At 40.9% G+C, this 27,145-nt stretch overlaps 1 pseudogene across 1 annotated transcript in view; it reads left to right on the top strand.

The window, feature by feature from the left end:
• The window catches only part of LOC311516739 (chloride channel protein C-like), a 112,364-nt pseudogene extending 85,623 nt beyond the window's left edge, over positions 1-26,741 (top strand). Inside the window, exons 15-17 of the transcript XR_014714624.1 lie at positions 18,165-18,261; positions 18,812-18,907; positions 26,160-26,741. The product of XR_014714624.1 is annotated as a chloride channel protein C-like (transcript). The remainder of the gene's footprint in view (positions 1-18,164; positions 18,262-18,811; positions 18,908-26,159) is intronic.
• The last annotated feature ends 404 nt before the right edge of the window (positions 26,742-27,145 follow it).

The following is a 27,145-nucleotide window of genomic DNA, read 5'->3' as shown; positions in this document are numbered from 1 at the left end:
ACCTGGCCTCTGGAAGTTACAGCTAAAATCCTCTCCAAACCGACACATCAGAGGTCTAGAAACACCACTTAGGAGAGGTGTATCATAATCTCTCCATTCTGTTGGAAGTGTCTAGCCAAGAACCATTGCCTCTGTTCCTCATAGGCCATGCTGATGACTTCTATAGATTCTTGCGCAAAACCTGCTAGCCAAATTACTGTCCCAAAATGACACTCAGCTTGAGGCACAGCATTAACTGTTTTTTGGAAAGACTCACATTACCACCTCTAGCCCTACCCTGATGGACAAACATCAAGAAGTGTGTGAATGAGTTCATTGCGGGTTGGGAGGCGGGAGCCTGGGAACATTTAAATAACATCTTTTTCTGTGACTGCCCAGAAAATGTCCTTCCCACACCCTAACCATTAATGTGTTTTTCCTGAGGGAAATTTGGAAGTAACTCTGTATGTACATAAGGTCCTCTTTAACATTTTAGTTCCAGCAAATTGAGACTGATGAGCTTTCAACAGGATCAGGCTGCCCACATATTTTGGGTGTTCCAGTTATCAAAGCAATCCCTAAAAAGAGGAGAACTTGATTTTAAACCTTGTACTTATTATTATTTGTCTGTATGAGGGTAGCACCTGCAAGCCCCCAATCAAAGCCCCATTTTGCTAGGTACTGTACAAACACATAACACAAAGATAGTCCTTATCCCCCAGAGCTTACAGTTTTGTTCTTAGATGTCTGTTTTCAAATAAATAAATAGACTGATACTTAGCAGTTTCCACTTGGTCATTATTAGGCTTATCTGATGGCTTTGTGGTCAGATAAAGTTTAGGTGAACAATTGAGGGCAAAAAGGTGTTCGAGAACATTTGCTTTAATAAAAACTGACTATGCTTCACTAAGAGGGACAACACTGTGTGGGATTCCCAAAGGGAGGGAAATAACTGCTTAGTACAAGGAAATCCACTGTTAGGTTTGCTTGGTGTGCAGTTTTCCAAACAGAATGTAGGCACCAATAAAGTGGAATGTCACATAGATAACACAGATTTGCTTGTTCCCTCATACTATTGCTCTTGTTAATGTTATTAGTAAAGGATAAACCATTGAAACACAAATCCAATGGTTGACAAGCTGCAGTGTGCTGGTTTGAAGATGTTTCATAACATAAACTAACACATTCATTTATTTCATTTATTAATTTATGTCAAAAGAAGAGTCAAATCAATTAGTACCATATTTTACAGATGGGTGAATGGAAATGACTTTTCTGTAGGATTTGTGGTATACATGATATATTATCTGAGTCTCAATCTGGAAAAAGACCGAGGTAATGCTTGTAGGCTGGGGAGACAACAAGAAGAAGGTAGAAGATGTTGTTTTGACTGTCTTAGAGTTTGTCGCTCAGTTCAGTGGAGTTCTGCAGGCAAAGACTGCAGGGGATGTGCTGAATCCTGGTGGCCTGAGGACTCTAATTAACAACTTGCCCTCTCCAGGGTCAATCACAGCAGAAGCTTTGCTAGCCAGCTTAAGCTGCCTTGGTGAAATGAAGGTTGTGGACAATTTCCTTGTATTGCTGTGTCACCCCTACACCCTCATGAGTGGAATTCTGTGTAGCCATTGTCTGAATCTATCCATTGAACTTGTGATGTGTCATGGATAGTTAGGGCTTGATTTTATGACTTACCTCCTGTAACACAAGGTATTTCTACACTGCAATTAGACACCCATGGCTGGTCCATGCCAGCTGGTTTGGGGCCATGGGGCTCAAGCTAAAGGTCTGTTTAATTGTGCTGCAGACTTTTGGGCTTGGACTGCAGCCTGAGCTCTGGGACTGTCCCTCCTTGCAGGGTCCTAGAGCCTGGACTCCAACCCAAGCCTGAATTTCTGCACCACAATTCAACAGCCTCTTAGCCCGAGCCTAAGTTAGCTGGCATGGGCCAGCCATGAGTTTTTAATTGCAGTTTAGATATACCCACTGTGTCTTGTAAGACCATGATGAGAAATGCTTTAGAACTGATTCAGAGGGAAGAGTGTTGCTTACTGAATCTAAGACACCATTCTCTGTAGCTCCTTTGATTTCATTTAGATGTCTCCCATCCAAGTACTGAAGCTGCCTGACTCTGCTTATGTTATGAGATCTGACATGATCACAAGCCAAGGTGGTGTGATTACAGGCAAAAAAATTTCAGTTTCAACGTTTTTCCATTTTAAAAAAATGTACAGTGCCCCAAAGTTTTCATATGGACCTGTTTCGACATTGCAATTATATTATCAAATGGGCTTCCTCTGGCACCAAAATATGATGGTAATATGTAAAAATAAATCAGAAAGAGGAACAAAGAGGGGAAAAGTAACAGCTCAGCCATGAACTCTGTGCTAAACTAGCTTCTTTCATGCACCAGGACTTGGAGCACATAATCTTAAAACTATTTCTCATTTGAAGATTTTCAGTCATTGGTGTTTCTCTGCCATTTCTCCTCATGAAATAGCTATGGCTACCCCACAGTGAATATAAAAGCATATACTGAACTTTCCCACACTGTGAGATGCTGGAGATGAAAGGTGCTGTATGAGGGCAAAGTATTATTTATTGTAAGTGTGAATTATTCTGCCTCTAACAAGAAAAGGCTGGTGAACTTTAGTTCTTATGAAAGCAAAGACTAAAGCCAGACAGTGTTGGCAGGCACTTTGTGAGCTTTCTCGCACAGGTCTACAAATGCACCTCTGTGCTGACTTGTAACAAACACCCTACTAGTCCAACCCTGTTCAGACTTTCAGCCTTGCTTAATAGAGCCAAATTTTGTGTTAGCTTTTGTGATATGGACACACATCCACTTGGGGTTAGGATGAGATCACCACACTTATTTTTGCTTGGGTGACCTAAGCGTGAGGTCTTCCCTGGCTGAGAAAGTCCTATATGAAACTAATAACATATTTGCAACAGAGACTAAAATTGTTAAAGAGAAAGGAGCTATAACTGAAGCACAAGCTTCCAAAGCAAATGACTCCTTAGAGTAAGGATCTTGCCATTTTGCCACATTCAGTACACAGTGCAGTCCAGGGAAACCCGCACAGAATTCAGATTGAGGAACGTGTGTCTGGAGAACTTGATGCATGGAATTAATAAGAATGGGGGATTTATGCTGCTGAATATAGGACATTCAGAGTCTGGCTTTAAAAATGTCCCAGATGATCCCAGCTCGCCAAAATAAGCTATTTTCTATCAGGGCAGGTGAAGCAGGATGCTTAGCAAACACAGCAAATGAAAAGCATTGTATAAATGGGTCACCCCTGGAGGTTCAGAGGGCTGTAAATTGCATTGCCCTGCTCCTATGGAAGTAACTGTGTCCAAGATGGGATTTACCCTTGACAGAGGCCAGAGGTACTGCTTCTACCCTCCCATGGGGTTCTGTAGGAGAAACGAGGTGCATCTTTAAACTCTTGCTGGGGATCAATAAGAGCATTTTCAGCAGAAGCTGCCTGGGAGATGCTCTGGCCTTCCCATTGTCTTGGCTGCTGTGGCATGTGTCTCACTCCTCTGTGAGACAACATGTGCCGCTCAGACGTGGTGTCCTCCCTCCACTTGACAACCCTTATATGGGCACCATCCTTCATGATATCTAGCCTGGCAACATTTGTGCCTCCCAAGACACTGGCCTTCTCCACCCCCATGCAAGTGTACCTCTCCAACTTGCTCTCTTTCTTTCTTTGAGGAGTGAGGAAATAGCACCTTTTACCCAGTGTCTCTTCCAAAACCAGGGATAGCATCTCAAGACTTAATTCCACATTGTCTAAGAAAGTGAAATACTGGGTATTTCTTCAGTCAGATCCTCCCAACATTCACCCAGGAAAGGCAGGTGGATGGATGGCTTCTCATGGCAGGATCTGTTTCTTCTGCTTCCTTTTGATGAGGTGACACTGAGGAGTGAGGGAAGAATTTTTCATAGCCTGAGTTCTTCCCACCCTATCCTAATTGCTGCAGCTTTAAACTCTGCTCAGACAGGGCACTGAGTACCCAGTGCTACAGCTGTATCATAGAGATTGCCTACAAAGTGGTCACTGACTAGCCTATTTGGGTATCGGTAACACAAAACAGGCCATTTTCTTTATACCTAAACCTGTAGGCTTTGTATCTTACACAATTTATCTGCTGGAAGGGACGGGGGCACTTTTCCGTATTTTTGCCATTGCATCATTACCTGCACAGCTGTTATCCATTATTTCCCATTTTAACTGAAGGAATTTTTTTAGGTTGATTTAGTTTGATCAGGAGAAGGTAATTGCACAGAAACCACAATGTCATAGAGTCTAAGCAGGACTTTACAGAATATGTTGGATCTAATGAAAAACTGGTAAAATCTTGGCTTATTGCCACTGAGTGGGATATTTCTGGCATCTTGCCCACATTTTGTGTGTGTACTTTTTTCACCTAGGAAACCCCATTTCCTCCCACCCATGATGTTCACTGAGACGTCAGCATTTATGGTTAATGGAAATTATTATACTTCAGACAAAAATAAATAAAAGTGCCAAAAATTTTACATCCAAACTGAAACTGTCACAAAGCACAAACAAACAAACCAATTTCACTTTGGTTGCAGCTATTTTAGCTGTTTTGGATATGCTGCACGGGACCAGGAGTGGCTGTGTCCTGTGCAATTGTCGCCCTCAGATCAAACTACCTCAGCTTAAAAGCTTTCAGGTAAAAATATCTCAATGATTTTAGGTGCCTAAGTCCCATTTTTCAAAACTAACTTGAGTTTGTTCCTTTGGGAAATGGAAATTAGGGTCCCCAGTCACTTAGGCACCTTAGTTCATTTTTACTCTTCCTCTAATTGAAAAGGTGGAAACTGAGGTCAAGATTTCAAAAGTGGCTAATGATTCTAAATGCTTCAAATAATGGGTGTCCATCTTCAGACATCTTAAAGGGATCTATTATTTTTTTTTTCAGAGTTGGTACTTGGCATTGTTTGAAAGTCAGGCTCCTTTAAAGTATATCATACTTTTGCGTACTGAAAAGTTTGAGGCACCCAAACGTAAGCATAGGATTCCGTACAAGCTTATCCCTCCTTTTAATCAAGAAAGAAATCTGAGGGGGTTGTGCAGAGGGAAAGAAGGTACATACTTGTGAAAATGGGTCCAAATGGGTTTCAAAATGACTTTTGAAAATCTTGGCTTAAAAGCCGAATTAGGGCTTGATCCAGCATATTGGTGCCCTAATCATGTGAGTAGTCTGTATTCACGTGAGAACTTTCAATAAAATTGGTATTACTTGTGTGAGTAAGACTCCTTTTGTGATTAAAGGTTGAAAGTTTGCATTCCTGGAGAACAGGAAAACTGGTAGTTACCACACAGACAAACAGAGCTGCTGTTATGCTCTCATGAACAGTTCCTGCACAGCACTGGATGTTAGTACCTGTTTTAGTTAGGCAGGGAATGCTGGCCAGGATACCCAGGGTTATTCTTTACTCATTTCAGGATGTGCATTGAGATAGTGAACCTTCAACTACACAGCCATTAGAAAATTCTCTTTGACTTTCCATTCAGAGGACACCTTTAATGTCCAGTGCTGCAGTCCACACAGGAGTCCAAGCTATAGTGTGGGGCTTGAACTTCCAATAACCTTCTATCCAGATGCAAATCCAGATCCAGATTGCTACCAACAGAGGGAACCAAACAGCATTTATATTTGCAACACTATTATTTGTTGTTGTTGTACTGGTCATTCTGCTTCCTTTGTGAGGAAACACTATATTCATAAACCCTCTATTGGCTAGTCTTGTTTTAAATTGTTTTAAATTCCCTGCTTGTAAACTAGTAAGGAAAGGAGATGCTTTGTTTTCCTCAATTTAAAGAGATGGTAGAGCAGCTGTTCCAAGTAACAATAATGACACTATTGCTGAGACAAACATTTTCATGATGATGCATGGGAACACTAAATCCAAACCACATTGTTTAGCTATTGCATGCTTTCACTCCAGTAAAGGGGAATGTCACAGACCTGAAAGTAAATCGAAGAGATCATAGTTTAGAAAATATGACAAAGTTGAAAACTTAAAGCTGTATTACACAGTAACATCCTTTAACAGGGAAATAATTGCTCCAAAGTACTGTATATATGTATATTTCATGGCAGTTTATTAAAGGTATGATTTGTATCTGGTCAGCAAAGTGAATAGAAACCATTGTGAGTGAAGAATCTTTTGTGGCAGGGTAAAGACTGCTGATATGTGCTGCTGGGAAAGGAATATGGCACTGTGAAAAGTTACAGATGTGTTCAGGACATAGAAGCATTTCTATGATTCTATCACTTGAATGCATCCATAAGAGGGGACGGTTTTTTCTAGTTTACTTGCATCCACTTCACCAGATGGCTCCCCACATATACACACACATTCTCTCACACCCTTTTAATAAGCCAATGTCCCTATATTTTGTATGAGAAGCATTTGCATTTGGAAAGAAAAATGCAGTGCAACAGTTTGGGAGTGAATGGAAGGTTTAAGAAAAGATCCTAACATTCATGATGCCCAAAACACTTAATATGTGAAGTAATTCTTGAGTGTGACTGTGGAAAGATTTACCTTAATATCAGCAAAGTCTCTCTCTGCTGGCACCCTCTGAAATAATTTGTCATTTTGCAAGTTGGAGAACCTTTTCCTTCTGGCACTTTGTTGAGAGGATACTAAATTTAGATCCCAGGAATGCAAAGTTACTCAATCTGATACAGAAGGCTGCAAAGTTCATGCAATACGTGAGGAGATAAATGTATTGCATAAAGATTTTCTTTTCTTCTAGAAGATCATGCATGGTCTTCCCATCATCCCTTCTTCATAATGGTGATCCTTCGAGCACTGATCAGTGATAGAAATGAGCAAATTATGTGGACTACACTTTAAAATGCTGAATTTAAATTGAGCCAACAATAAAAGAAAAAAGCACATTACGTACATGAAAACTTTGCGTGTGTGCAAATGGGGTAGTTGACTGCATATAAAGGTGCTTTTGAAATTATTTGAGTACAAGTATGGGATCTGAGAACATGTTTGTTTGTATGATGTCATAAATTCCTGAGTTTGAAAAGCTGACCCAGTTAGTTTAAATGTGAGATTTAAAAAAAAAAAGATACAGTATACAGGAACCTGACATTTAAATTAGAACAACTCACTGAGAGCACTCTATTGCTGATTTGGGTTGCTTGTTAAAATAAATTGAATCCAGCACTTTCAAAAAACCCCTTTGACATTATACTCCTCCCCATATATTGTCAGACTCCTAGGACAGTGTAGCTCATGGGCAATGAAGATGGAGGAAGGTTACGGAGTTTATGGCAGAGATTTTTATTTTGGATCTTAATGTGAAACTTCTTACAAAGAACAACATTATTTGATACTTTCAAAATGAGTGGGCCTGTTTCATTATACAAATAATTGTGCAGGTGTTGCAGGATTCTGCCACACAGCCAGAGTGATGCAGAGTGTATGTGCTTAACTCACAAAGCTAAATTAAAAAAGTATTCAGCCACATGTGGGTGGCTTTTAGGCAAGTGCAGACTGTTGTTAATGTGGAAATCAAATATGGGCATGGGGAAAACTGGTGTGTGTATGGAAAGACTGATCACATATTTTGTTCTATAGTTTAAATGTGTGGTTAAGTTCTAAAATTGAAAATCTGGATGGTAACAAACCAGATTTTGGGGGAGAGGAACAAATATGAATCCAATTCTGGGCTTTTGTCCATTTCTAGAATCAAACCAAATGGAACCTTTTGAAAATTCAGAAATATTAAGTTTGCATTTCCCCATTTATTTTCCAATTTTGGTGTGATCTCTGCATTTTCACGTTGAGGCTAGGACTATGTCTATTTATTCATTCTCTCATTTACTTATTGCAGTGATGGGGTCCTAATAAATATGTATCTGAGAACTTTGCGACCTTTAAATATTTGACTTCATAACATGCCGTTGAGGTAGGGAAGATGATCCTCATTTTACAGAGTTGGAAACTGAGGCACTGAGATTAAATTTCTTGCCCCAGGTCACATGGGAAGCTTGTGGCATAGACAGTTTGTGATCCCAGAATTTGAGGATCCAAGTCCAGTGCATCACCCACAAGACGATCCCTTTGGAAGTCAGAGTGCCAAAATCTAATCAAAGACTGTTCTTACACAGGTTTCAGAGTAACAGCCGTGTTAGTCTGTATTCGCAAAAAGAAAAGGAGTACTTGTGGCACCTTAGAGACTAACCAATTTATTTGAGCATAAGCTTTCGTGAGCTACAGCTCACTTCATCGGATGCATACTGTGGAAAGTGTAGAAGATCTTTTATACACACAAAGCATGAAAAAATATACCTCCCCCCACCCCACTCTCCTGCCAACACCACTTTCTACAAGCCATTACCCTCTGATCCCACTGAGAGTTACCAAAAGAAACTACAGCATGTGCTCAAGAAACTCCCTGAAAAAGCACAAGATCAAATCCGCACAGACACACCCCTGGAACCCTGACCTGGGATATTCTATCTACTACCCAAGATCCATAAACCTGGAAATCCTGGGCGCCCCATCATCTCAGACATTGGCACCCTGACAGCAGGATTGTCTAGCTATGTAGACTCCCTCCTCAGGCCCTACGCTACCAGCACTCCCAGCTACCTTCGAGACACCACTGACTTCCTGAGGAAACTGCAATCCATCGGTGATCTTCCTGATAACACCATCCTGGCCACTATGGATGTAGAAGCCCTCTACACCAACATTCCACACAAAGATGGACTACAAGCCGTCAAGAACACTATCCCCGATAATGTCACAGCTAACCTGGTGGCTGAACTTTGTGACTTTGTCCTTACCCATAACTATTTTACATTTGGGGACAATGTATACCTTCAGATCAGTGGCACTGCTATGGGTACCCACATGGCCCCACAGTCTGCCAACATTTTTATGGCTGACTTAGAACAACGCTTCCTCAGCTCTCGTCCCCTAACGCCCCTACTCTACTTGCGCTATATTGATGACATCTTCATCATCTGGACCCATGGAAAAGAAGCCCTTGAGGAATTCCACCATGATTTCAACAATTTCCATCCCACCATCAACCTCAGCCTGGTCCAGTCCACACAAGAGATCCACTTTCTGGACACTACAGTGCTCATAAATGATGGTCACATAAACACCACCCTATACCCGAAACCTACTGACCGCTATTCCTACCTACATGCCTCCAGCTTTCACCCTGACCACACCACACGATCCATCGTCTACAGCCAAGCTCTGCGATACAACTGCATTTGCTCCAACCCCTCAGACAGAGACAAACACCTACAAGATCTCTATCAAGCATTCTTACAACTACAATACCCACCTGCGGAATTGAAGAAACAGATTGATAGAGCCTGAAGAGTTCCCAGAAGTCACCTACTACAGGATAGGCCTAACAAAGAAAATAACAGAACGCCACTAGCCGTCACCTTCAGCCCCCAACTAAAACCCCTCCAACGCATTATTAAGGATCTACAACCTATCCTGAAGGATGACCCAACACTCTCACAAATCTTGGGAGACAGGCCAGTCCTTGCCTACAGACAGCCCCCCAACCTGAAGCAAATACTCACCAGCAACCACATACCACACAACAGAACCACTAACCCAGGAACCTATCCTTGCAACAAAGCCTGTTGCCAACTGTGCCCACATATCTATTCAGGGGACACCATCACAGGGCCTAATAACATCAGCCACACTATCAGAGGCTCGTTCACCTGCACATCCACCAATGTGATATATGCCATCATGTGCCAGCAATGCCCCTCTGCCATGTACATTGGTCAAACTGGACAGTCTCTACGTAAAAGAATAAATGGACACAAATCAGATGTCAAGAATTATAACATTCATAAACCAGTAGGAGAACACTTCAATCTCTCTGGTCACGCGATTACAGACATGAAAGTTGCGATATTACAACAGAAAAACTTCAAAACCAGACTCCAGCGAGAGACTGCTGAATTGAAATTCATTTGCAAATTGGATACAATTAACTTAGGCTTGAATAGAGACTGGGAGTGGCTAAGTCATTATACAAGGTAACCTATTTCCCCTTGTTTTTTCCTAACACCCCCCCGTCCCCCGAGACGTTCTTGTTAAACCCTGGATTTGTGCTGGAAATGGCCCACCTTGATTATCATACACATTGTAAGGAGAGTGGTCACTTTAGATAAGCTATTGCCAGCAGGAGAGTGGGGTGGGGGAGGTATATTTTTTCATGCTTTGTGTGTATAAAAGATCTTCTACACTTTCCACAGTATGCATAGAATCATAGAATATCAGGGTTGGAAGGGACCCCAGAAGGTCATCTAGTCCAACCCCCTGCTCGAAGCAGGACCAATTCCCAGTTAAATCATCCCAGCCAGGGCTTTGTCAAGCCTGACCTTAAAAACCTCTAAGGAAGGAGATTCTACCACCTCCCTAGGTAACGCATTCCAGTGTTTCACCACCCTCTTAGTGAAAAAGTTTTTCCTAATATCCAATCTAAACCTCCCCCACTGCAACTTGAGACCATTACTCCTCGTTCTGTCATCTGCTACCATTGAGAACAGTCTAGAGCCATCCTCTTTGGAACCCCCTTTCAGGTAGTTGAAAGCAGCTATCAAATCCCCCCTCATTCTTCTCTTCTGCAGGCTAAACAATCCCAGCTCCCTCAGCCTCTCCTCATAACTCATGTGTTCCAGTCCCCTAATCATTTTTGTTGCCCTTCGCTGGACTCTCTCCAATTTATCCACATCCTTCTTGAAGTGTGGGGCCCAAAACTGGACACAGTACTCCAGATGAGGCCTCACCAATGTCGAATAGAGGGGAACGATCACGTCCCTCGATCTGCTCGCTATGCCCCTACTTATACATCCTAAAATGCCATTGGCCTTCTTGGCAACAAGGGCACACTGCTGACTCATATCCAGCTTCTCGTCCACTGTCACCCCTAGGTCCTTTTCCGCAGAACTGCTGCCTAGCCATTCGGTCCCTAGTCTGTAGCTGTGCATTGGGTTCTTCCGTCCTAAGTGCAGGACCCTGCACTTATCCTTATTGAACCTCATCAGATTTCTTTTGGCCCAATCCTCCAATTTGTCTAGGTCCTTCTGTATCCTATCCCTCCCCTCCAGCATATCTACCACTCCTCCCAGTTTAGTATCATCCGCAAATTTGCTGAGAGTGCAATCCACACCATCCTCCAGATCATTTATGAAGATATTGAACAAAACCGGCCCCAGGACCGACCCTTGGGGCACTCCACTTGGTACCAGCTGCCAACTAGACATGGAGCCATTGATCACTACCCGTTGAGCCCGACAATCTAGCCAGCTTTCTACCCACCTTATAGTGCATTCATCCAGCCCATACTTCCTTAACTTGCTGACAAGAATACTGTGGGAGACCGTGTCAAAAGCTTTGCTAAAGTCAAGAAACACTACATCCACTGCTTTCCCTTCATCCACAGAACCAGTAATCTCATCATAAAAGGCGATTAGATTAGTCAGGCATGACCTTCCCTTGGTGAATCCATGCTGGCTGTTCCTGATCACTTTCCTCTCATGCAAGTGCTTCAGGATTGATTCTTTGAGGACCTGCTCCATGATTTTTCCAGGGACTGAGGTGAGGCTGACTGGCCTGTAGTTCCCAGGATCCTCCTTCTTCCCTTTTTTAAAGATTGGCACTACATTAGCCTTTTTCCAGTCATCCGGGACTTCCCCGGTTCGCCACGAGTTTTCAAAGATAATGGCCAATGGCTCTGCAATCACAGCCGCCAATTCCTTCAGCACTCTCGGATGCAACTCGTCCGGCCCCATGGACTTGTGCACGTCCAGCTTTTCTAAATAGTCCCTAACCACCTCTATCTCCACAGAGGGCTGGCCATCTCTTCCCCATTTTGTGATGCCCAGCGCAGCAGTCTGGGAGCTGACCTTGTTAGTGAAAACAGAGGCAAAAAAAGCATTGAGTACATTAGCTTTTTCCACATCCTCTGTCACTAGGTTGCCTCCCTCATTCAGTAAGGGGCCCACACATTCCTTGGCTTTCTTCTTGTTGCCAACATACCTGAAGAAACCCTTCTTGTTACTCTTGACATCTCTGGCTAGCTGCAGCTCCAGGTGCGATTTGGCCCTCCTGATATCATTCCTACATGCCCGAGCAATATTTTTATACTCTTCCCTGGTCATATGTCCAACCTTCCACTTCTTGTAAGCTTCTTTTTTATGTTTAAGATCCGCTAGGATTTCACCATTAAGCCAAGCTGGTCACCTGCCATATTTACTATTCTTTCGACTCATTGGGATGGTTTGTCCCTGTAACCTCAACAGGGATTCCTTGAAATACAGCCAGCTCTCCTGGACTCCTTTCCCCTTCAAGTTAGTCCCCCATGGGATCCTGGCCATCTGTTCCCTGAGGGAGTCGAAGTCTGCTTTCCTGAAGTCCAGGGTCCGTATCCTGCTGCTTACCTTTCTTCCCTGCGTCAGGATCCTGAACTCAACCAACTCATGGTCACTGCCTCCCAGATTCCCATCCACTTTTGCTTCCCCCACTAATTCTACCCGGTTTGTGAGCAGCAGGTCAAGAAAAGCGCCCCCCCTAGTTGGCTCCTCTAGCACTTGCGCCAGGAAATTGTCCCCTACGCTTTCCAAAAACTTCCTGGATTGTCTATGCACCGCTGTATTGCTCTCCCAGCAGATATCAGGAAAATTAAAGTCACCCATGAGAATCAGGGCATGCGATCTAGTAGCTTCCGTGAGCTGCCGGAAGAAAGCCTCATCCACCTCATCCCCCTGGTCCGGTGGTCTATAGCAGACGCCTGCCACTACATCACTCTTGTTGCACACACTTCTAAACTTAATCCAGAGACACTCAGGTTTTTCTGCAGTTTCGTACCGGAGCTCTGAGCAGTCATACTGCTCCCTTACATACAGTGCTACTCCCCCACCTTTTCTGCCCTGCCTGTCCTTCCTGAACAGTTTATAACCATCCATGACAGTACTCCAGATGAAATGAGCTGTAGCTCACGAAAGTTTATGCTCAAATAAATTGGTTAGTCTCTAAGGTGCCACAAGTACTCCTTTTCTTTTTGTTCTTACAGTTTCCAGCCCAAGTTTGTAGGCTCAAGTGGTTTGGATAAACACTGGCAATTTTGGCTGCTTAACCTGAACTGACCCTCTAACCGTTCTGAGATTTTCCTGTCGTAAATGAAAAATCTAAGCTCTCTAGCTATGCCATGTACCCAGGGATCTAATCCTCATCCCCTTGCTAATCCTCCCCAAACTTAATAAATCATTTTCCCATTTTACAAAAATGTCAGTTTTTCCACAATTTAAAGAAACACATGTGAAAATCATCTTTCCTAGTTTAACAGCAGCTATGTTAATACAAAGCATATAAATGACTCAGAGAAGTAGGCCTATTTGCCTCAAACTGGTTATCCCTCTTATAGTTGCATGCATAAAGTCTCTGCCATTGTATTATCTTGTGAAGGCCACATTACCGTGAGTATTAGAAAAAGTGCTTAACTTTTACTGAGTAGTACAGTTATCATCCAGTCCTGCTGAGGGTTTCCTGTAGGGTGCTGAGCACCCATAATTCTTATTGACTTCTGTAAAAAGTTGAAGGTACATGGTGGCAGATCCTCAGTTGCAGGAAACCGACATAGCGCCATTGATTTCAATGGAGCTTTTACAGCTTACACCAGCTAAGGATAGGATTGATGATTTTGGTTGGACATATTCCTGGAGGTTTCATCACATGACCTAATCTTTAATTAAAGATTAGCAGTCCTGGAGAGTTGGCAACCCTAACTAAGGATTTGCCTGCCAGTGCAGTGGATGGGGCAATCAGCAGCACCCCTACACAATTAGGATCATTAGAGACCACAGAGGGGCTTCTGTCTCATTTTATCATCCTATTTTGAAATTTATCTCCTTTACTTTACAAAAAGCATAGCTAGGATATGGAGCCTGGCCCAAAGCCCATTGAAACCAAGACTTGTCACTGGACCTTTGGATCATGCCTTAATGAAGATGCAACAGAGAAGCGGCTCTTTTTGCAGATGGAGGGATAATTATATTAAGTTCCTTCACTGTGCTCTGCTTCATACATGACACACATTAATTCACAGTCCATATCGAGCCACACATAGACAATAAAATTTCAGAAACAAAATACACATGCAAGAAGCAGTGCAGGTATCTTTGGTGAATTAATGAAGAAAAAATGGGTCTTAAACTTCAGTGAAAAAACTGAAATAAATACTCCAGGTTCTCCAATTTTCTCAATAAAATCCATGGCTATCCTTTACATTCATGGTGAAAGAATCATGCCCTGAATGGTTTGCCAGTGATAGGATTGTTTAATCTACTGTCTTTGTATTTATAGCTATTTTTGAGCTTGTGTTCCTCTTATGTCAGTCCCCCATGCACAGAATTTGCAGTGTCCTCTGGTAAATAGGCTTTTTTGACAAGAAAAGGGTGACACTCTAAGTTGTCAGATACTTTTAATTCCTGAGTATCATGCCGAATGTAACACTTGGAGGTCGTGATAATAATGTGTTATCTTAATTATGTGTGTCCTCGTGATGCATGTTTTGTAACAGATATAGTATATCAAACTGCAACAGTGTCTTTGAAATGAGATTCATTACTTAAGGGTTTTCTTCCTTCTTAAATAAACAGAGTAAACGAACAATTGCTGAGTCCAAGTTTGAATCCTAGCACTTCCTGTTAAGTCCAAAAAATAGTGCAAGGAACATGTTTGGTCTGCTCTTTCTAAGGCTTGATGATGTGATAGGAAGGATGTTGTGTGTAACATCAAAGAGTTGTGATGTTATACCTCCAAAGCATGACTTCTGGAGGCCTAAATCAAATAATGTGCACTCATTTTTCTCTTGAATATGGCAGGCTTTAATAGAATTGGATTCTTATCAGAAATGTTCCAACAATTTCCTTCATTGTGTTTCTGTGTGCCTTTTTTGACTAGCCAAATTCCTCTCACTTCTCAAAGCCCTGCTAAGTGACTCCCCACTGAGTTTAGTTAAGAACGGTTGAGCAAATTGCAAGCTGCGAAAACCAGCCAAGAAACCACTGGTGATGAGCAAATGTTTCTGCTCTTTAAGCTCATTGTAAATGTTGCCTGCTTTTTCCTCCAGTCTGACACTGTTAAAGTGGAAAACAAAAGGGTTTGTATCATGGACAGGCTCAAACCATATCCTGGATATGAACACCTCCAGACTTTGGAAAAGTACCGCTATGGATCAAAACTTAGCATTTGGGGCCCATGTCTAGTTGGTATAGCAATGTATCGTTGAAAGCCACAGATAGAATTCTGGCCCAGAGATCAACCATACAGTTTTGCTCCCTGAAGGTGGCTGCATTTCAGTGGTGAATGAAATGATCCCATAGGAGTTGTAAATGAATATCTGGGGGCAGATATTGGCCCCAGGTGTATAATTCACAGTTACTTAATGTGATTCGGAGGCTTGTGAAAAATGTTATATAATGTGAACCAATAAGTATAACTGAACAGGCGATCCTTGCAAGCAGAGGGCATAATACTATTAAAGACCAGACATTACTGGATTTTCATGTTGTCCATGTCCCCAGGCTGTAGTATCTGTTTTGGGGAAGAGTACTTGCTGATCTTCAGAAACAACTGTCTATCAAGAAGAGAAGGAGTACTTTTCTTTTTGCGAATACAGACTAACATGGCTGCTACTCTGAAACCTGTCTATCAAGAGTTATAACTGCACTAGTTAGGTACAGACTGAGGGCTGTCTCAGAGCTTTGCTCTCATTAATAATGTGAAAGTGATTTTAAAAAATGTCAGTGCCAAAAAAGGTTGTTTGGGGGGGATGTGGAGTGAGTAATTTTGTTGCAACAGTAAATCTGAGCTATGTTTAGTTATTTACTCATTTTTCTTGGGAGGGGAAAGTGTGTTTAATGGTTGGAGCAGCTGACTGGGACTCAGGGCTCCTGGGACCTCTTCCTGGCTCTGCCACTGATTTACTATGTGACCTTGGGCAAGTCATTTAATCTCTTTGTACCTCATCTGTGAAAAGGGCATATATATATGCCCCATTTACAGGGATGCTTAATAATCCTAAAGCTCTTTGAGAGCCCTGGAAGAAGGGCGAAATATCTCATTTTAAATTTCAGGAAGGTTTGATGAAAAGTGTTTTACAAAATACTGAACAAATAGAAGAGAAGAGAGGCTGAGGGAACTGGGCTTGTTTAGTCTGCAGAAGAGAATAGTGAGGGTGGGATTTGACAGCAGCTTTCAACTACCTGAAGGGGGGTTCCAAAGAGGATGGAGCTAGGCTGTTCTCAGTGGTGGCAAATGACAGAACAAGGAGCAATGGTCTGAAGTTGCAATGGGGGAGCTCTAGGTTGGATATTAGGAAACACTATTTCACTAGCAGGGTGGTGAAGCCCTGGAATGGGTTACCTAGGGAGGTGGTAGAATCTCCATCCTTAGAGGTTTTTAAGGCCTGGCTTGACAAAACCCTGGCTGGGATGATTTAGTTGATGTTGGTCCTGCTTTGAGCAGGGGATTGGACTAGATGACCTCCTAACGTATCTTCCAACCCTAATATTCTATGATTATCTGCCATAACACAAGATTGAGAAACACGGTCTCCTGGAGATTATCTTGAGTAAACCAAGAACAACTTGAATCACTATTAAACTGGATCAGCAAATCTATAGTTACTGTATATTCATCTAAAGCATAAATCCCTCTTTAACTTACTTCCAGGTAACCAAAACTAGTGACTTGGTCATGTCTCTAGCTACTATGGGCAACATGCGTTTCTTCCCCCCCCGCTTTTATAAAAAGTCCCAGGAATCAGAGGGAAAAACACTATATTGCTGATGTTTTTCATTTTCAAATTCATTAAATATTTTGGTCATTTTTCCTCATAGTCCCCCTTTATTTAAATTTCTCCTACTGCCTACGAATTGAGCTATGCACTGATACGTATCCTGGAAGTTTCTGTCATCATTTCCCACCATAGATGGATCCCCCTCCATTAGTTTCCCCCACTAGCACCAGACATGTGACCCTCCTTCTGGCTGGGGAGAGATGGGGATGTTCCTCCTGCTGGAGTCTATTATAGTCTTCCCTTATATCAGCCAGGAGGACTGCTAGTACCTTCGAAGGACCCATGCCATTCTGATCATTTTCTGGCTTAGGAAAGTTGGATGTTCCTCCATCTGGGAGCCTGTCAGTGCCTCATCTTCTGTCATCCAGAAGGTTCACTAGAGAGCAGTGATAGTGTTCCTACTGTTTCCTGTCTGGAAGCGAGGGATCTGAGGTTGGGTCTCCATCTTCAACCCTGTGTACGTGAGCATATTACACTCCCCTAGACTCTGCACTCTGAGAACACTGATGGGAGTTTATAACAACAACTTGTGAACTGGAGCTTTGACCCTAATTCTTCTTTCCCCGTTTAGAAAAGTCACCTTGTATTTCAATCTCTTCCCTGCCGAACTCCTAATTAAAAGTTGTGTGATTGCTATTCCAGGTGTACCTCTGTGGCCACAAATTTTACATATATCGATAAAGATGGCCATTTGAATTTGATTCAGACAGCAAAGATGAATGTCTCACACAGATCGTGGGTGCAATCCTGGTCCCACTGAAGTAATTGCATTCCAGGATTTCACCCCTTATTTAAACCACAATGAGTCTGAAAGAATTTTACAAACATGGGTCTCATGCTTTAATGTGGACATAAGGTGGAACTGAAAAAATCTATACAAACAAAGATGACAAACCTGACCCCCTTTGTAACTGCAATTATGACTTGATTGGAACAAACTAGACAGACTACATAAGCAGTTCTTGCCAATCATATTAATTCAGATAAAAAATAAAAATGTAGTGGAGATAAATCCATTTAAAAAAAATGTAGGTTTGTGAGGAGTTCCACACCAAAACCCGAAGACATGCACACAATTTTTGTTGGAAATCTAGGAAAGCAAAACTTGCTTTGTATAAATAATGTATTCCCCACTAATATTAGACTCATCATATCTGTATATTTTTAGCATTGTCAGGCATTAGTTTCTGGAGATCATAATCTATTACGTTGGACCTTTTAAAATTTGGCTTTGATGGTGAATGTATTCCTTGTAAAAACTAGGTTAGAGCTATGCATGCTGCTGGAACATGAACCCGTCTTTGAAACAGAGACTAACCATGATTCTCTTTCCTGCTGTCCTCTTCTCCTCTACCAAAAGGTAATCACTTTTTTCTTTATTTCTCTATTTGGTTAATTGATGCTTATTTGATATGTCCAGGGATTGTACTAGGAATGAAAATAGTTATTAATATGTTGTTAAATAAGTAGTAAAATTATAAACTAAATAAAAGGGGAGCCCATAAACAGCCAGATAAAACTGCAATAAGTTACAGGCGCTCCTGGGAGGCACGCAGGAGTGGAAGCCAGAAATTTTTGTGTTCTAATCCTGGCTCTGACACTGTCCTTAAATCAGCTACTCCAATCTTCTCTCTGTTTCCTGTCTGTAAAATGGGGCAGATAATACTTAGCTCTGTGAGCATAATCACCTTTGCAAATTTTAATTAATGTTGGTAAAGCATAACAAAGGTGCAAAGAACTATAGAAGTGCTAAGTTAATTTATCAAAATGAAGAAAGGATTTAAAAAAATCCTAAGTGTGAGCTTGGTAAAAATAAATTAGGATGTACAGATGCAGATGAAAATCCATCATATGGTTTAGAGTCAAATTAGAAAGGTTTGGACGGAGAAATAGAATCTTGCCTATTGCAGATAACAGTGGAGAAGTTGCCTGATCCACCACAGGCGACCACGCTGCTGAATCGCTACAGTACAGATCCTCAGTATCAGCAACTCTTCATCAATCTGGTAAGAGTGAAGCCAACTCTAAAAACAAACATTTCCTCCATGAACAATGTATTTGTTATATTTTCTCATTTGTTTATGATGGCTGTGTCAGCCGCACTGACTTACATAAACACTGCCGATCCTGGGATGTTACACTCTCAACAAAAGTAGCTGAGTACAAAGAGCATTCCAGAGTTTTAATTCATATTGTATAAACGTAACAGATGTTGATAAAATGAGCCAACAAGAAAATACAACAAAGGAGACCATTTCAAGGGGGCTTTTGATTAAAATACATTCCAGATTGACCAAAAGATACAACGTTAATGGAATAGATCATTTAACTGTCATCATTTGGCTCCTTTAGCATTATAAAGCAAACAGAAAGCATTTCCATGTTTATTTCCTAAATACTGCACCAGAATATTGGGCCCAAGCACATTATAGTTTTTGGTGCACTGTACAAAGCTTAAGAAAAATAAATAATTAATTAAATAAAACCAGTCTTTGCCTCAATGAGTTTACAATGCACAGAGTAGACAAGGATAAAATGTGGCACCCTGGGAAATTCAGAGTTGGGACTGACTTAGAGGGTTTTTACGTAAAAAATATATATATTTTGAGCTCTGCTTGAGTTCACTGTAGTGATTCTGTTGAACACAAGAATTGCCATACTGGGTCAGACCCGATGTTACCCAGGGTTCTTTCAACCCAAAGCTCTTAGTAACTTTTACTCTGTGCGAGGTGGTGTCAGGAAATAAATCAGGGGAGTCACGGCCCTCCGACCGATAGATGGCTGGCACAAAGAGGACAACACAAGAGTGCTTTTACTTAAAGCTAAACTTTACATAGTCTCAAGCACTTATACACACGTCCTCAAGAGGTTAGTAAAACACCCCCAACCCTTGATAATTACCAAAGCTGAGTGTGGCTCTCCAGAGGCCGCAGGGAAACACAAGATGCATCCAGAAAGAGAGAGTCCAGTCCTGAAGAGTCCCACTACCTCAAACTTTTCCCCCTTATTTACACATTAGTAATAGAATGACATGTCCCTTAAAGCAAACTTGTTAAGTAAGCAGTTTCAATGGTCAAGCGAGAGGTTCCTTCTGATTATCGATTAACCAGCTGTGGGTTTTTCCAGAGTTTGTAGCCTTGAGGCCCCAATAGACATTCCTGGGGCACATCCTGCTCTTCTAAGATGCATGTATCAGCAACTTCAACACAGTTCTTATCAGGAAGGACATGGGGTCAAGCTGCCCTTTCTGTGGTACCCAAAAAGCCCCCTCCCCTCCTGCCTTGGTTAAGCTAAGCCTGCTGACTTGGCTAATTTACGGCCTGCTGACTTGGCTGCTTTTAGCAATAAGTCATAGTGGTTTCAGGTACTTTACTGGTTTGCCAAAGTCTCCCCGTACACCGAGGTCCATATAGGTTGGTATTCTGTCTCTGGCATTGGCCAGGAACAGGTGCTTCAGAGGAAAGCATAAGAACCTTGCCTCCCTTCCAAGATAACCTGCCTCTTACATGGATCTCATCCTGATCTGTAATAGTTAGAGATGGGTTTAAACCCTGAGGCATAAGGTTTAATATCCCTTCTACATGTTTGTTATGAATTGTGATAACTCTGTATAGTCTTGATGTCCACATAAATGTCTCATCTCCTTTTGATTCTTGACCTCAATGACTTCCTGTGACAATGTCCACAGTTTAATAACACATTGGGTGCAAACATATTTCCTTTTATTGTTTTTGAATTTCCTTTCTTTCAGTTTCAGTAAATGTTCACTTGTTCTTGTATTATACTATAGGATTGGGAGAACCCAAGTTCCTGATCTACCTTCTTGATATCATTCATTATCTTATTCTGTCCTCTCTTTCTCCTTTCCAAAGTAAACGTGACCTTAAGAGCCCCACAGTTCCAACTGGCAAAGGATTCACTGTCATGTAACAGCTACTCTTAACAGGCCTGACAAACTCACTACACCTAACACATTGCTGTCATAGTATTTACCTATAAAGAATGTCTTGTAAGGTATCAGATGAAAACTGGTAACATAACAGCCATTAATATAATTGTGAAACGTATGTGTTAGTACTATATGAAGAATTATGGATACTCACTGATATTATGCTTTAAAGTCTGTAACCAAACAAAAGGAGAAACAGGTTTTTTTCCCAGACAGGAGGGAAGGTAGTTATCTCCCTGTTTCTCATGTAAATTGAGCATTGTGGAGCCAAATACAGTGGGAACTACCTTTGCATGGAAGTCAACAGGAAAAGCCAGGTTGATAGGGGTGTGTGAACTCTGCTTGGGAAAACACTGTAATCTGAACCCCAGCGGTTCACCCTGTTTCTGGGAATAAACTCCCTAGGAACTTTGGGAAATAGAAGAAGAAGCAAAAGGACGTTCTGTTATCCATTGACTGAGGAGACCTCTGGTAATGAGTAGGGGAAATCATGAAAATCTGGATCTGGATTTGATTGAAAACCAGCAAGCTCTACAGAAAAACTCTGAGGGTAAGAAAATGGCTTTATCCAAAGGATTTTGTAGCTTGCTAAAGTTATGTTTAGTCTCTTAGAAGTGTGTTGTACTTTCGTTTCATTTGTAACTAATTCTGTTTTCATTATCCTTGCTTTATATCACTTAAACCTCTGTCTTTGTTAATAAACTTCTGTGTTTTATGAGTAGATCTCTGTGCTGTAATATTAGCAAAATGTGAATCAAACAAGCTGGTGTGCACACTCTCTTTGGAGATAGTGGACTTTTTTGGGAAGTTCTATGGCCTGTGTTATGCAGGAAGTCAGACTAGATGGTCAAAATGGTCTATTCTGGCCTTAGAATCTATGAAGTTGGTAATTTTTGTGAGTGTCCAGTGACAGGGGCTGGGTACTCCGGGAGAACGATCTTTCAGGGGCTTAGGACTAGGGGTGCATCACGTATTACCTGCAAAGCAAAGTAAGGGCCATCAGAGTCCTGAGAAATTTGTCTGGGATAGCTAGCAGATTGGGCTAACAGGGAGTTTCACCCAGTTTAGCACCAGCAAATCTCTCTCTTACTGAGGTAGAGGCATGGTAACCTGTAATTTTGGGCATCCTGAGAAAGAGTCACAAAACAATCTGTCTTTTTAATCTCTTTTTTCATTTGTGAGTTTTCTCAGGCCCTTGATCATTCTCACTGCTCTTCTTTGACCGCCCCTACCCCTTTAGTTCTGCAGTATTCTTTTTGAGATGGGTTGACCAGCATTGCACACAGTATTCCAGATGAGGCCATGCCACTGATATAGATACAATTATTATAATATTCTTTGTATTATTCCAGTCCCATTCCTTATGCATCCTAACACTTTGTTAGCTTTTTTTTTTTTTTTTAACCCACAGCTACGCATTAAGCAGAGGTCTTCATTGAGCTGTCTACAGGGAACCCCAGGTCCCTTTTCTGAGCTGATAAAGTTAATTTATGACCTGTAATGCGTATTGGGCTGTCAAGTGATTCAAAATATTAATCACGTGATTCAAAAAATTAATCTCAATTAATCATGTGATTAATTGCACTGTTAAACAATAATTGAATACCATTTATTTCAGTATTTTTGGATGTCTTCTATATTTTCCAATATATTGATTTCAATTACAACACAGAATACAAAGAGCACAGTGCTCATTTTATATTTATTTTTTATTAAAAATATTTGCACTGTAAAAAAACCAAAGAAATAGTATATTTCAATTCACCTAATTACAAATACTGTAGTGCAATCTCTTTGTCATGAAAGTTGAACTTACAAATGTAGAATTATGTACAAAAACCCCCTGCATTAAATAATAAAATAATGTAAAATTATATCCAAATCCACTCAGTCCTCCTTCAGTCAATCGCTCAGACAAACAAGTTTGGTTACAATTTGCAGGAGATGCTGCTGCCCTCTTCTTTGTTTACAATGTCACCTGAAATTGAGAACAGGCGTTCAGATGCCACTGTTGTAGCCGGCGTCGCAAGATATTTACATGCCAGATGTGCTAAAGATTCATATGTCCCTTCATGCTTCAACCACCATTCCAGAGGATATGCGTCCATGCTGATGACTGGTTCTGCTTGATAACAATCCAAAGCAGTGCAGACCAACACATGTTCATTTTCATTATCTGAGTCAGATGCCACCAGCAGAAGTGTGATTTTTCTTTTTCGGTGGTTCGGGTTCTGTAGTTTCTGCATTGGAGTGTTGCTTTTTTAAGACTTCTGAAAGCATGCTCCACACCTCGTCCCTCTCAGATTTTGGAAGGCACTTCAGATTCTTAACCTTGGGTTGAGAGCTGTAGCTATTTTTTAAAAATCTCACATTGGTACCTTCTTTGCATTTTGTCAAATCTGCTGTGAAAGTGTTCTTAAAACGAACAACATGTGCTGGATCATCATCCGAGACTGCTATAACACAAAATATATGGCAGAATGTGGATAAAACAGAGCAGGAGACGTACAATTCTCCCCCTAGTTCAGTCACAAATTTAATTAACGCATTATTTTTTTAATGAGCATCATCAGCATGTCAGCATGTCCTTCGGAATGGTGGCCAAAGCATGAAGGGGCATATGAATGTTTAGCATATCTGGCACATAAATACCTTGCAACACTGGTTACAAAAGTGCCATCTGAACACCTGTTCTCACTTTCTGGTGACATTGTAAATAAGAAGCAGGCAGTGTTATCTCCCATAAATGTAAACAAACTTGTTTCTCTTAGCGATTGGCTGAACAAGAAGTAGGACTGTAGCATCTCAACAGTGTCCTTATCTTCCTTAATTGCTCTCTTCATCCACTGGTGATCCAGTGAAGCCACTAATCCTTTTGTGAGCTTTCTGCTTCTGAAACGTTTAAAGAATTTCATGTTTGTTTTTACACATTTAGTTATCTGCTCCTCAAAATGGTAGAGAAATGTGAAGGTAAAAGTAGTTGCTCATTTCCTTCATTGTGGATCATTAATTAGAAATTTCCCTACAGCTGATTAAACTGGCAGTAGGCAAAGATTTTGCTTGGGATTTTTGATAATGAATTTAATTTCCTGCAGCCTCTGAGTTTTCCCTGCTAGTCTCTCAACCACTATTGGCCCTATTTAGTTTGTGAGATTTGACTAGATTACATCTGGAGAGGTGATGTGACTGCAGACCAGACAAAAGAATACTAAGGAGTATATTATTATTCAACCGCAGTATAGTTTATTCTCTAAATAGACTAAATGGAGAATGTGAAGTACATCTGAAGACTTGACTTGGCAAGAAGGTATATTTAAGGCTTCTATTTTTCAACAGATTTGACATTTTTTTTTCCTGAACTGACAGCTAAATTGGAAATTTTCATTACAAAAGTTGGTAACCCTAAAAAAGTTCCTTCAAGGGAAAGCATGCACATTTGTTTGGTTTAAGGAAACTACTTTGTCTGTGATGACTATCTGGGCTGCACGTAGAAGTGGGCAAAATTTTTTGGCCAAAACTTTTTTTTCTTTTGCAAAAATGCAGATTCAGTGGCACTGAAACATTTCATGAATTTGTTTGTTTCACTGAATTGTTAATTAAAAATCAAAGAAACACAAACTCCAAAATTCTGAAAAAAGTTGACCCATCTTATTTTGACATTTTTTTAAATGAAATGTTTCTATATTTTTACTTGAAATAATGTTTTCAAAATTTCTTTTAAGGTTTTTTTTTAAAAATTCCAGAATGATGAAAAGGTTGAAACTGAAACAAAATGTTCTGTTGTTGAAATTAATATTATGTTTGTAATATTATGTTTACGAAACAATTTTTTTTCAATTTTTCAAAATTCCCAACAAACTACAAAGTGCATTATTCACTGAGCTTTAATCTTAACTACTAACCAACACTTGCTGATTTCCCTACTAGGTTAATCAGCGAGGTGTTTCTGCATTTTTTATGTTACACCTTGCCCATTTCACACTGTTTTAGTCAGTTTTGCACCAAGAAATGTCAAAAGTTTGACAATGGGAAGCAAGGAAATCTGTTTCATAGTACCAGAAAAAGAAACTCTGGCAAATAGCCATATAGCAGGTCAGGGCTAACGGGAGAAAAATGCCTGTAGAAAGAGCTTGAGAGCATATTTGTAGTGTTTCCTTTTGGGTGAAATACAACCTTAACTTAGGCATAAGCCAATGCATGGAGTCTCTGGTGGTGGAAAGTCTACTATGGAGGAGTTCGTGGAGGATAAAGTGGCTGTAACCTCACTTTGCCAGGTGGCCTAGATACCAGAAATGGCTGGGGTGAGGGTATGGGCAGGGCAGTTGAGAGATGCACTGATTCAGTGCAGCAAACTCTTGATGGCCTTTGCTGATAGGCTCCTATAGAGCTCCTGGTCAGAACTCAAACTGACCTATGAGGATGAATCCTGCTGAGGGCCTCCCTGTTGCAGAAAGGTCCAATTTGTATTTCCTAATACTTTCTGGGTGGATCTTGCCCTTCATTAGTCCTTTTAAAAAAATTATTTTTCAAAGAAATCTGAATGCTCTCTCTCCTCTGGTTCCAATCTACCCACTATCCAAAAATATTCCTGGAGAGACTACAAGACGCACCATCCTCAGGTGGGTGTGGGGAGCTTCCACTGATTTCCCTGTGCACCCATATGCACTCAAGGATAGAATTTGGCCCAAGTTATGAGTAGGATGCTGTATGGATAGGTAAGATATAGAAACTTGGTGAACACCTACTTAAAATACCAATATTTACCTGGGAAACTTACCAAATTAGCTATAGCTAAATCTAGAAACATTTATGTCTAAGGTGGGATTCAATGATCAGCATTCAGCACCCAGCAGACCTCATAGTATATAATTTTTCTTTTTGTCCTCTCTCATGCAGTATATATTTCTGATTTGCTGATTTTTACTAACATTAACTAAAGAATATTACAGGATGTCATAAATGGGTTGTTTAATGAAAGAGCAATTATTAAACATCTCTTTGACTTAATAAATACTTGGTCATTTACTATTTCCAAACAGGAATTCAGATCATATCAATGGAGCTCAGCTTAGCTGTTCCAGCCTGTGAGATTTGGTTATATTCCAGTCATAACAGCTTAATGTGAACCTGATCTTTTAGTGGAAAAGAAAGGGCTTATTACTGTGTACTTTATACTGATTTGGGCACAGCTGAAATAAAAAAAGAATGTGTAGTAATCTAACCCCCCACCACTCATGAAGCCTGCTGCAACAGGAATGGCTACACACTTATTTTCTCCAACCCCCACCTTCTCTCTCTTTGTCTTGCAGGAGCCGTACATAAACAAATCAGCGGTGTCAGTTCAGGCTCATTTCTCTCTGCAATGCACATACATCATCTTTCGGACCTTGGGGCTTCGCCATCTGACAGTTGTTGACCTACAGAACCGAGTTGTTGGGATAATAACCAGGAATGATCTGATGTCTTTCCAGCTGGAGGAGAGGCTGGCGTGCCAGCTGGCATTGCAAAAACGTGACTCAGATGAGCAGCCCCTAGATTAGGAAAAGAGAACAGAACTGTTAATGTTTTGTTTTGTTAAGCTGACAAACTTTATTTTTTTGTTTTTAATAAGCCTGCATTCTTCTTAGGTAAAGGAAAAATGGATAAGACTGTACTGTTTGATTCCTTTAGAGCAGGGAAGTTCAAAGGCATCCTACACAGCTCCCTTAAATGTATCCTACCACTAGCTCCCTTGAACCATAGGATGATGCCAAAGTTCACTGACAGCAGATTTGGCAGGGCTCTGGGTTAGATGGACCATTGGCCTGACCCAGTATGGCTGTTCTTATGTATGTTCTTATATTTTTAAGGCTTGTGAACTAAATCAGGAATTTTCTACTCATCTACCATGGAAGGCAGAAGTACAATCAGATATGAAGGTTGTGGTTAAAGTGTCCAAAAGCATCTATTTTCAAAATGACATAGTCATTTAGCAGCCTAATTTTTAGCAGCCTGCTGATTTTCACTTAGGCGTTGTCAGCACTTAAAGTTGTACTGCTATAACTATGCTGGCAAAGTTAGATGCAAAAATGCCCTAGCACAGATGATCTTATACTGGTAAAACTTATGCTGGTTTGGCGAAACAAAATAACCTATATCAGTATCACAACGTATCACTATAACTGTATCTACTCTAAGGCTTTTACTGACACATTTATGTCAGTAAAAAAATCACACCCCTTAGCTACATAATTATGCCAGTAAAACTTTAAGTGCAGACTAGAGCTCAGGTTCCTAAGTGTCTAACTCACTTTTA

Source organism: Lepidochelys olivacea, assembly GCF_965140295.1.
Source record: "Lepidochelys olivacea isolate rLepOli2 genome assembly, chromosome: 2".
NCBI lineage: Eukaryota > Metazoa > Chordata > Testudines > Cheloniidae > Lepidochelys > Lepidochelys olivacea.
The sequence above is the reverse complement of the archived record's forward strand: the minus strand, read 5'-3'. Positions and strand labels throughout refer to the sequence as shown.